The sequence below is a fragment of the Anopheles arabiensis genome (genome assembly GCF_016920715.1).
Source record: "Anopheles arabiensis isolate DONGOLA chromosome X unlocalized genomic scaffold, AaraD3 X_pericentromeric_contig0015, whole genome shotgun sequence".
Classification (NCBI taxonomy): domain Eukaryota; kingdom Metazoa; phylum Arthropoda; class Insecta; order Diptera; family Culicidae; genus Anopheles; species Anopheles arabiensis.
The window spans coordinates 7501-17500 of record NW_024412093.1 but is presented as its reverse complement, the minus strand read 5'-3'; the positions used below and the strand labels follow the sequence as shown (position 1 = coordinate 17500).

Sequence of the window (10000 nt, the reverse complement as noted above, 5' to 3'; positions counted from 1 at the left end):
TCGATCGTCAACGCAAACGTCGTTTGACGGTAACGATGGATTCGGGCCGCAAACGCGAAAGGCAGAAGACCAGTGGCTGATGACCAACAGCCTGGTCCAAGTGGGTTGCAAAGGTTGCAACAACAACAACAACAACCATCGAGGTTGACCCTGTTAGAAGGGAAATATTCCAAGTCCGAGAAACGGACCGAATATTAATGAGGGTAGAATTAATAAGAGGAAGAAGAAGAAGAGCAAGAAGAAGCAGAATAAGCCCAGAAGCGGCCTGAGGTTTGCTGATATCGGACTGCACTTCCGAGGAGCTGGCGAAATTGCTCAAGGAAATGAAGCAGTCCGATGCTCTTAAATCGGTTGAGAGACACCCTAAGGTCCGACGGGCCCAGAATGGAGGCATGTTACAGAACTTAAGCAGGGTAGTTCTGCTAGTGCAATTGCCCCAAAGGTTAAGGAAGCGGTGAAGGCAAGGCGTCAGTGAGAACGCTATTCTTCTAAAATGATTGATCATGCATCTCGATGAAATCACCACCCCAGAGGAGGTTGCGGAGTCTGTCAAAGCACAGCTCAACATCGAGATAGAAATAGATCGTATCAAATGAAGAAAGGCCGCGCGGCCGGTACGCAGTGGCACGGATCAACGTATCGCTGCCAGACTTTCAAAGCTTCCTGAATTTGGGAAAGCTGAAAGTTGGTTGGTCGATATGCCATATCCGCGAGGTTATGGAAGAGCAGAAATGCTATGTTGGAAGGTAGGCCATACGAGCTACCATTGTAGGGAACCAGACAGAAGTAATCTGTGCTGGAATGCGGTTTGAGGACACAAGAAGCAAGCTTGTACCAACTCTGTCAAGTGTTTGATTGCGGTACGAGGTCACAGAACCTTCACGCAACGGCAGTTATATGTGTCCCCGAAGGCGAACGATTAGATCATAATGGTTAGTTGCTACAACATAACCAGAATCATAGTTATGCTGCATTTCAGTTAATGTGGCAAACGATTAGGGAAGAATCTGCGGATATAGTGTTGATTGCAGATCCGTATCTGGCAACAACCAACGTCAAAGTGTTACGCAATGACGATAACACAGCAGCGGTAGTGGTTAACGCGGACTTACCAGTTAAGGTAGCCGTAAGGCTTTGAAGGGTTTAATGATAGTTGACATAGGTGATATGCGAGTGGTTAGCGTTTACGCGCCACCTAGATTTAGTATGGAAGAGTTCCAGAACATGTTGATAACACGGTAATGGCCGTAACCGGTATCCACAAATTCGTTATCGGGGACTTCAACGCTTGGTCAGTGTTGAACAACCAACTTGGCGAGCGTGGAGAAACCCAGAAACGAAGAGGTGAGTTGGTTTTATCAACCTTGCGCAGATTGACGCAATTTTATTGAACGACGGCAGCACCCCAACTTATGTTGACCAGGGCGCACGTCAGTAGTTGATCTTACTTTGCGAGCCGAACCGTAGCAAGATCATTTAAGTGGGTGGTGTTATCTAGCTATATGAACTCTGATCATCGTGCAATACGAATAGATCTTGAGACGCAAAGCGTGCGTAATCTGTCCCGACCCATAACGGATGGAGCATCAAGTATTTTAGCAAAGATATATTTGAAGTTATGATGCAAGCCGCTTTGAGACCGAGGTCACAACAAGCGAAGACTTAATGCGTATACTTGTCACGGCGTGCAATGCGACGATGACTAAACGTAAGAGGTACACCCTAACAAGAGTGCATTTTGCGGACGTTAGAGATTGAGGCACTTCGCAAAGAGTGCAAACACCGCGATCGATTAGCGCAAAGAGCTTTTAATACCGATCTCTATTCTACTTTTAGGACGAGTTCAAGGTGGCACGGAATGCCCCCAAGCGATTGATCAAGCATACCCGACAGAGGAAGTGGAAAGAGTTCCTGTATAGTATATCATACGTTCAAGAAAGTGGCCGAGGGTTCGATTGACCCCGAACCATGACATTGACGAGTTTAGGAAGTGGTGAGCGAGTTTTTCCTACCACCAAACACGGTGTGGCCTGATTATCGTATCGATCAGCCACGAGAGTTTGAAAGGGTAACTAATGATGAGATTCTTGCGGCTGCCAGGAGACTACTCAACAAGAAGGCGCCGGGACCAGATGGTATCCCGAATGAGGCGCTGAAAGTTGGTATGTTGACTGCAACCGATGCATTTTGCAGGGTTTACCAAGGCTGTTTAGAGAACGCGAAGTTCCCCGATGAGTGGAAAAGGCAGAGGTTGGTGTTAATACCGAAGCCGAACAAACCACCAGGGAACTGGTTCAGTTCGCCCCATTTGTCTACTAGACGGGCAGGTAAAGGTTTAGAACGCATCATAGTGCAACGGCTAAATGCACACATCGAGGAGGTCAACGGACTGTCTGACGACCAATTTGGTTTCAGAAGTCGTCGATCTACAGTTGATGCGATTCAACGGGTAGTGGACATTGTTTCGGTAGCTAGAAGTAGAAACAGATACAGTGGACGGTATTGTGCGGTTGTTACATTAGATGTTACTAATGCTTTAACAGTGCTTCATGGTTGGCGATTGCAAATGCTTTACAGAGAATTAACACCCTAAATATCTTTATGATATCATTGGTGATTATTTTAGAATCGTGTGCTGATGTATGATACCACAGATGGACCGGCAGAGATTGCAGTCACATCGGGTGTACCTCAAGGCTCGGTACTTGGCCCAACGTTATGGAACCTCATGTACGACGGAGTCCTACGAGTTGCAATGGTGGAAGGTGCACGGATTATCGGCTATGCAGACGATATAGTACTGTTGGTGGAAGGTAATTGTGTTGATGATATTGAAATTTCGTTTCCAGTCAGATTCGCATCATCGACCGATGGATGACCGACAACGGATTAAAGATAGCCCCGACCAAGACCGAGTTTATTATGGTCAGTTCCCATCAGAGGATACAGCATGGGGCTATCAGGGTAGGTGATCACGTAGTACATTCGTCGCGCAGCTTAAAGTACTTGGGATGGTCCTAGATGACCGCCTCGATTACACTTCACACATCAGGTATGCGGTGGAGAGAGCGACGAAGCTATGGACCACCTTGTAAGGATGATGCCTAATAAGGCAGGTCCGAGTAGTAATGCTAGGCGAGCAATTGCTCTTACTGTTGTGGCGAAGGTCCGGTATGCCTCGCCCATTTGGTGTCATACCCTTAGATTTGCTAACCGTAGACAATGGCTACGACGGTTTTACCGGCCAGTAGTCCAGCGAGTTATTCTTCTTCAGGACAACTTCTCATGATGCAGTCTGCGTGCTTGCGGAATGATCCTGCTTCATCTCCTCCCGGACGAGGACTCCAGGACTTTTCATCGGAGACGAGCAGAGAACATCGCCGGATCGGTTGCACGTAACATGGAACGTCACAACCATGGAACGATGGCAACGAGAATGGATGAGAGTGTTCACGGTCGGTGGACATACCGTCTCACACCCGACGTCAACAGATGGATAAGTAGAAGATTTGGTGGTGTAGATTTCTTTCTTCTCAGTTTCTTCCAGCCATGGCTTCTACGCCTACCAGCTTCATCGGATGCAGTTAACGGGTTCGCCGCTATGTGATGCGTGCGAGGAACCTGAGGACGCCGAACACACGATATTCCATTGTGTACGTCATCGTGAATTAATCATCAGACTTCAGCATCAAGTCGACGAGGAGTTAACGCCGGAGAACATCATCGGAGTTATGTCTGCTAACAGATATAACTGGAGCATGGTTCATCAAGCAGTACGGGCGATTATGATTCGACAACAACATCGAAGACACGTCATCGAACGAGGCGAACGACGTGTTTTGCTCGCCAACATCCAGTTGGCCTTGCAGAGCAGCGACAGTGACGACGAGTAACGACAAGGATTCATCGTAGTTCATCGTAGCTTCATCGCTGAGGGCTAGACAGTGGCTAATCACCACTGTTGGAAGCCATTCGTTGCCTGGGATGATGGATATCCACCGCCCGAGTGACGTCGATACCCTAACGGGTGATCCACTCGGGCCGGTTGAAGGCACGGAGGGTTTTAGTGAGTAAGAATCTCACACTACCGGGGTTGATCACCCAGGTGTCTTATGCAAGATTTCTCGACAAAAAAAGGTAGCCAAATGCCTCGTCATCTAATTAGTGACGCGCATGAATGGATTAACGAGATTCCCTGTCCCTATCTACTATCTAGCGAAACCACAGCCAAGGAACGGGCTTGATGCACTAGCGGGAAAGAAGACCCTGTTGAGCTTGACTCTAGTCTGGCATTGTAAGGCGATATAGAGGTGCAGCATATGGAGGGCTTCCTCGTGGAGCTCGCCCTGAGATACCACCACTCTTACTGTTGCCTTACTTACATGATTGGTGGAACAAGCGCGGCCCCAGGTCCGGATCGTGCGCGCACTCTCCGGGGCTGTGGCGGCGGTTGCCTGCGCGCGCCCAATGCGCCGTGTTTCGCTCAGCGTCCAGTGTCGCTGGGTGGTGCCGCCGGGGAGACTGCATCGTAGCATCGTCGTGTAGCGTGTTACCCGCTTGTCCGACTGTGAGCCGTGGCCCGTAAGGGTACAAGCTTGCGTACGTCGGTGCATTCGTGGTGCACTGCTTCGCGCGGTCGATCGTTTATGATGTCACGTTTGCCCCGGTTCCGCGCGCCGCCCGGCTCGAAGACTCCTGACAGGTCCTTTCGGTCCACGTCATGGACAGTGCCAGGTGCGGAGTTTGACTGGGCGGTACATCTCCAAACGATAACGGAGGTGTCCAGCGTCAGCTCAGTGTGGACAGAAACCACACGCTGAGCATAAGGACAAAGCTGGCTTGATCCCAACGTTCAGTACACTTCGACAGCGAAAGCTTGGCCTTACGATCCTTTGGTTATAACGAGTTTAGCAAGAGGTGTCAGAAAAGTTACCACAGGATAACTGGCTTGTGGCCGCCAAGCGTTCATAGCGACGTGGCTTTTGATCCTTCGATGTCGGCTCTTCCTATCATTGTGAAGCAAAATTCACCAAGCGTAGGATTGTTCACCCTTCAAGGAACGTGAGCTGGGTTTAGACCGTCGTGAGACAGGTTAGTTTTACCCTACTGGTGTGTGCTTATAGTCGCTATCTTAACGGAATTCTGTGCAGTACGAGAGGAACCACAGGTACGGACCACTGGCTCAATACTAGTCCGACCGGACTTTGGTATGACGCTACGTCCGCTGGATTATGCCTGAACGCCTCTAAGGTCGTAGCCAATCCGAGCTGATAGCGCTTCTCAAACCCATTAGGTGTTCGGAAGGCGGGCCTAACAACCCTCTGAGATCCGTTGAGTCTGCGTCTGCAGCCCGGCGTCTCATCCCGCTATACCTAGGCCGCAATGAGTGGAGTTCGCTGCACGTGTTAGTACCGTAACTGAACGCCGTTGGCTTGAGCTCGCCCAACGTGGATATACCTAGTTTCGACACTATCAACCGCCCGCAAACGACGGACTTCAGGCTGAGCTGCGAGTTGTAGAGATGCGTTCGCATCGATCCTCTCAGGCGACCCATGCTTGGTGGTTTGTCCGTGTGCCCTTCCTCGATGTGCGCAAGCTCGTCTTGGTCTGGGGACCACGTCGACACAGGGGATACTCTTGTGAGAGCATGAGTGTACTAAGTTGAGGTAGTAAGGAACGCGTGCCCTTCCTCGTTGGCGTAACTAACCATCTTGGTCTGGGGACCGTGGTACCGTGCTCTGGTGAAGCTTGTGCGTGCTCCTTCCTTGTCAGACGAGTGACTTGACCTGGTCTGGAGACCGTTCCTTTATACTAGTGGACAAGAGTTGGCTTCTTCCGTGTCAGACGAGTGACTTGACATAGGATGGAGAAGGACACTTAACACTAATGAGCTTGTCGGCGTGCCTCGTTCTCGACTTGATTGTCTTGATGTGAGGACCGTGCGGACCACACCAGTAAGCTTACACATGCTCGTTACAAGTTGTATGTTGACCCGTTTGGCCCGGTTGCCTTGCACATGATGGTGTTGACCATGTTCGGTTAACAGGTCGTGTCGAGGTGGTCTTGGTAGTAGGATGTCTTGTGCATGTGACGTGTTGACCTGGTTTGGTCGGTGTGTCGTCGTGTACGAGATGACCTACTTACCCGTTAGTTTTCCAAGTTGTATTATGTGTTGACTTAGTTGACGTGTCATGTGCTTGGATGATTAGCGTACGGGTCATGTATGGTGCGCTTGCTTCAGTTGAAGGGATGTACTAGTACAGTTGTATTAATCGTTTATTTCACGATCTGGTCTTTGGCTGGATCGTGAAAAACGCTAAGTCCCAAATCCTGAACTCGAGAAGAAAGCGCCAATGACAACGTTTTGACTGAGCCCCTAGCATTCGGCTTTTTCACTTTGAAGGGATGCACTGTTGTATGAATTGTTTATTCACGAACTGGTCGTTTGATTGATCGTGAAAAACGCTCAGTCCCAAATCCCGAACTCGACAGGAAAGCGCTGATTGCAAACATTTTGACTGGAAGTCCCTTGAAATGGCGTTTTCGTTATTGGCATTATGTTGCACGTTTATTGTGGCTAGAACATTAATTATTCACAAATGGCACCAAAGCTTGGCAAAGTCGCGAAACACTCCTATCTCGACGCACCAGCAATCGCAACTTGATGCAAAATAAATTGCACGAGCTAATGATACTTGTACCATGCACAGTACACCGTACCAAAATATACCCCTGAAAGTGTGCAATTTGGTGCTACCCTAGAATATGTATGAAGCCTAGCTACGTGTGTCGCACGTTCCAAGTTGCATGGACGTCGAACAGAGGCATGCAAAGCACCTATCTAGGGAATTACTCTACGTTCTAGTAGCAAGTGCGATTTTCCGGTCCAGCACGGCAGTACGCCTGCACGCATACACCATGTACCAAAATGTACCAACCTAGGCGTTGCTCAGTAGCTTTGGCGGCACATAGAAAAGTATTCGAGTTCAGATTTTGGACTTAGCGTATTTTTTAAAACTAATAACGAAAATTAAATTTTAAATCGGTAAACGGCTAGGAGTTGCCAGCAGCTTTTGCAAAGTATTCGAGTTCAGATTTTGACTTAGCGTATTTTAAAACTAATAACGAAAATTAAATTATAAATCGGTAAACGGCTAGAGTTGCTCAGTAGCTTTTGCGCAACGTGGCAAAAGTATTCGAGTTCAGATTTCTAGACGTAGCGTATTTTCAATCATAATAAACCGAATCAAACATAACAATGATGAAACTTACACCATGTCCCAAGGTTGTGCACAAACGTAACGATAAAGTGCTGGCGAAGTTAGAGGTGCACCAAAATTGTGTACCGATCAGGAAAGTACTCTACGTTCCTATGATTTGGGTGAAAAGTGTTATTAACTGCTGGTTAGAATAGACAGTTGCTTATCATACACATCGCAAACGAACACCCCTTAGTGAGCATTAGCAAAAGTCAATTGCACAAAGCAAATGCAATACAAACTGATCAAGTACATTAAAGAACGCTACGTAGCAGGACTTCTTCCAAGAATGGTGTCCGCAACGGAGGGCAAGCGTCCTTCCCAGGTTTTCCTAGTAAACCTTGTATGGTAACATACCCAAGCGTGTCTGTAAGCACGCAACGAAAGTCACGAACGGGCACATACCGAATGTATTTCACGTACTTGACTTTTGTCCAAGAATGGTGTCCGCGACGGTCGGGCACTGCGACGCAATAACCAAATCCTAGGATTGTAACTTTAGTGTGCACAAACATAAACATTAACGCGTTCGCTGGGCTGCGCCGTCCGTGTTGAACACAAATGTGGGTGATTATATGCGGAGGACAAAACATACGAGGAGGAGATAGTTTTCGCACGATGTGCACAGAGCTCATTTCGTCGTCCCGGGCGAATGGAAACACAAACATCGCGAGTATCGTTCTAGGTTTCGTCTATAAAAGGGCAGGCCAAAAGGTGACCGGTTGAGATAAGCATTTTAAGCATACAAACACTTTATTGGAACTTTGATACAAAACAAGGTACGTACATGTAGGTTGTACCAACATGGACATCTATGAACGCGTACGCTCGGGCTGCGCCTCCGTCTTGTACTTTCCCGATCGGTACACAGTTTTGGTGCACTGCTATTCCGACCGGCAACTTGTACCAACATATACATCCATGAACGCGTACGTAGTGTACTTTCCCGATCGGTACACACCGTTGGTGCACGGCATAAGAAAAGAGCTAAATGGTCAAACTCAACCATTTCAACAATAGATAGTCGATAGTAGCTGTGCCGATGAAGTAGGCACGATGCAAGCACGTTGTTTAATGAATAACATGTCCGCCATACATTTCAGCACAAAATTGCTCGGTCAGACCTACAAAGTGCTATATCTCGAATACGAGGCGTCGGACTGGGGGTTGTAGAACAATTTTAAGTTCGTCTAATGATTCTACATCCGATTCTGGATAGCGGTTTGACCACTTTCAATATTTTGTGACACCCCGAACCTAGGGCAGCCTCAGCTTTTTCAAAATGTGCACCGATCGGCCGGAGAGCTCGTGGCTCAAAACATGTTTTTCGCTAAAACACCTCAAACGTGTCGAGAACGCACCCTAGCTCTTGTTTTTCAAAAGTTATGGCCATTTAAAGTGAGGGTTTTTGCTTCAAAATAGCTATTTTACCCGTCCCTATGGCCATGCTTTAAATTTTCACGAAAATGCCAGGTCAGACCTAGGCGGCCATATCTGAATACTAAACGTCGCAGACATTGGTCGTAGAACAATTTTAAGTTCGTCTAATGATTCTACATCCGATTCTGATAGTTTTTGACCACTTTTCAATATTTTGTGACACCCCGAACCTAGGGCAGCTCCCTAGCTTTTTCAAAATGCACCGAAGCCGGAGAGCTCGTGGCTCAAAACATGTTTTCGCCAAACACCTCAAACGTGTCAGAACGCACCCTAGCTCTTGTTTTTCAAAAGTTATGGCCATTTAAAGTAGACGGGCTTCATAGCTACCCGTCCCTATGATGCTTTAAATTTTCACGAAAATGCCAGGTCAGACTAGGGCGGGATCTTGAATACTAAACGTCGCAGACAACAATTTTAAGTTCGTCTAATGATTCTACATCCGATTCTGATAGCGGTTTGACCACTTTTCAATATTTTGAACCTAGGGGCAGCTGCTTTTTCAAAAATGTGCACCGAACGGAGAGCTTTTCAGCTTCAAAACGTGTGAACGCAACTAGCTCTGTTTTTCAAAAGTTATGGCCATTTAAAGTACGGGTTTGCAAAATAGCTTTTACCCGTCCTATGGCTATGCTTTAAATTTTCACGAAAATGCCAGGTCAGACCTAGGCGGCCATATCTTGAATACTAAACGTCGCAGACATTGGTCGTAGAACAATTTTAAGTTCGTCTAATGATTCTACATCCGATTCTGATAGCGGTTTTTGACCACTTTCAATATTTTGTGACACCCCGAACCTAGGGCAGCTCCCTAGCTTTTTCAAAATGCACCGAGCGGCCGGAGAGCTCGTGTGGCTCAAACATGTTTTTCGCCAAACCCTCAAACGTGTAAGGAACGCACCCTAGATGATAAAAGTGCAATCAGAATGTCAATCGACAACTTTGTTGGGGTACCATTTTACCTACGGCCAGAAGCTTAGGCGCGCCAACAGCGCTTCTCGGGTTCCCATTTTTGCCCTCCTGGGATTATGATCATTTGCTCATTGCCTACTATAGGAGGGTACCTTGCTACGAGGTCAAACATGAAGATTGCACCAAATCGTGTTTTACCTCTATTTAGTCGTAGGAGCATGGTTTGCAGTGGCAGGGTCATTAAGCCCCGTTTGGGTCATACGTCCTCCGCGATAAAAATCGTCGTATGCCCATAGTCCGAACCAATGAAGCAAAGTGGTGTCTGGTGGCTCTGCCGATGATTTTAACCTATGATTTTGAGCTTCCACCCTATAAAACGTTCCTGAGCAGTA

At 47.5% G+C, this 10000-nt stretch overlaps 1 pseudogene; it reads left to right on the top strand.

The window, feature by feature from the left end:
* LOC120907664 overlaps positions 1-5569 on the top strand; it is an 8899-nt pseudogene extending 3330 nt beyond the window's left edge.
* The last annotated feature ends 4431 nt before the right edge of the window (positions 5570-10000 follow it).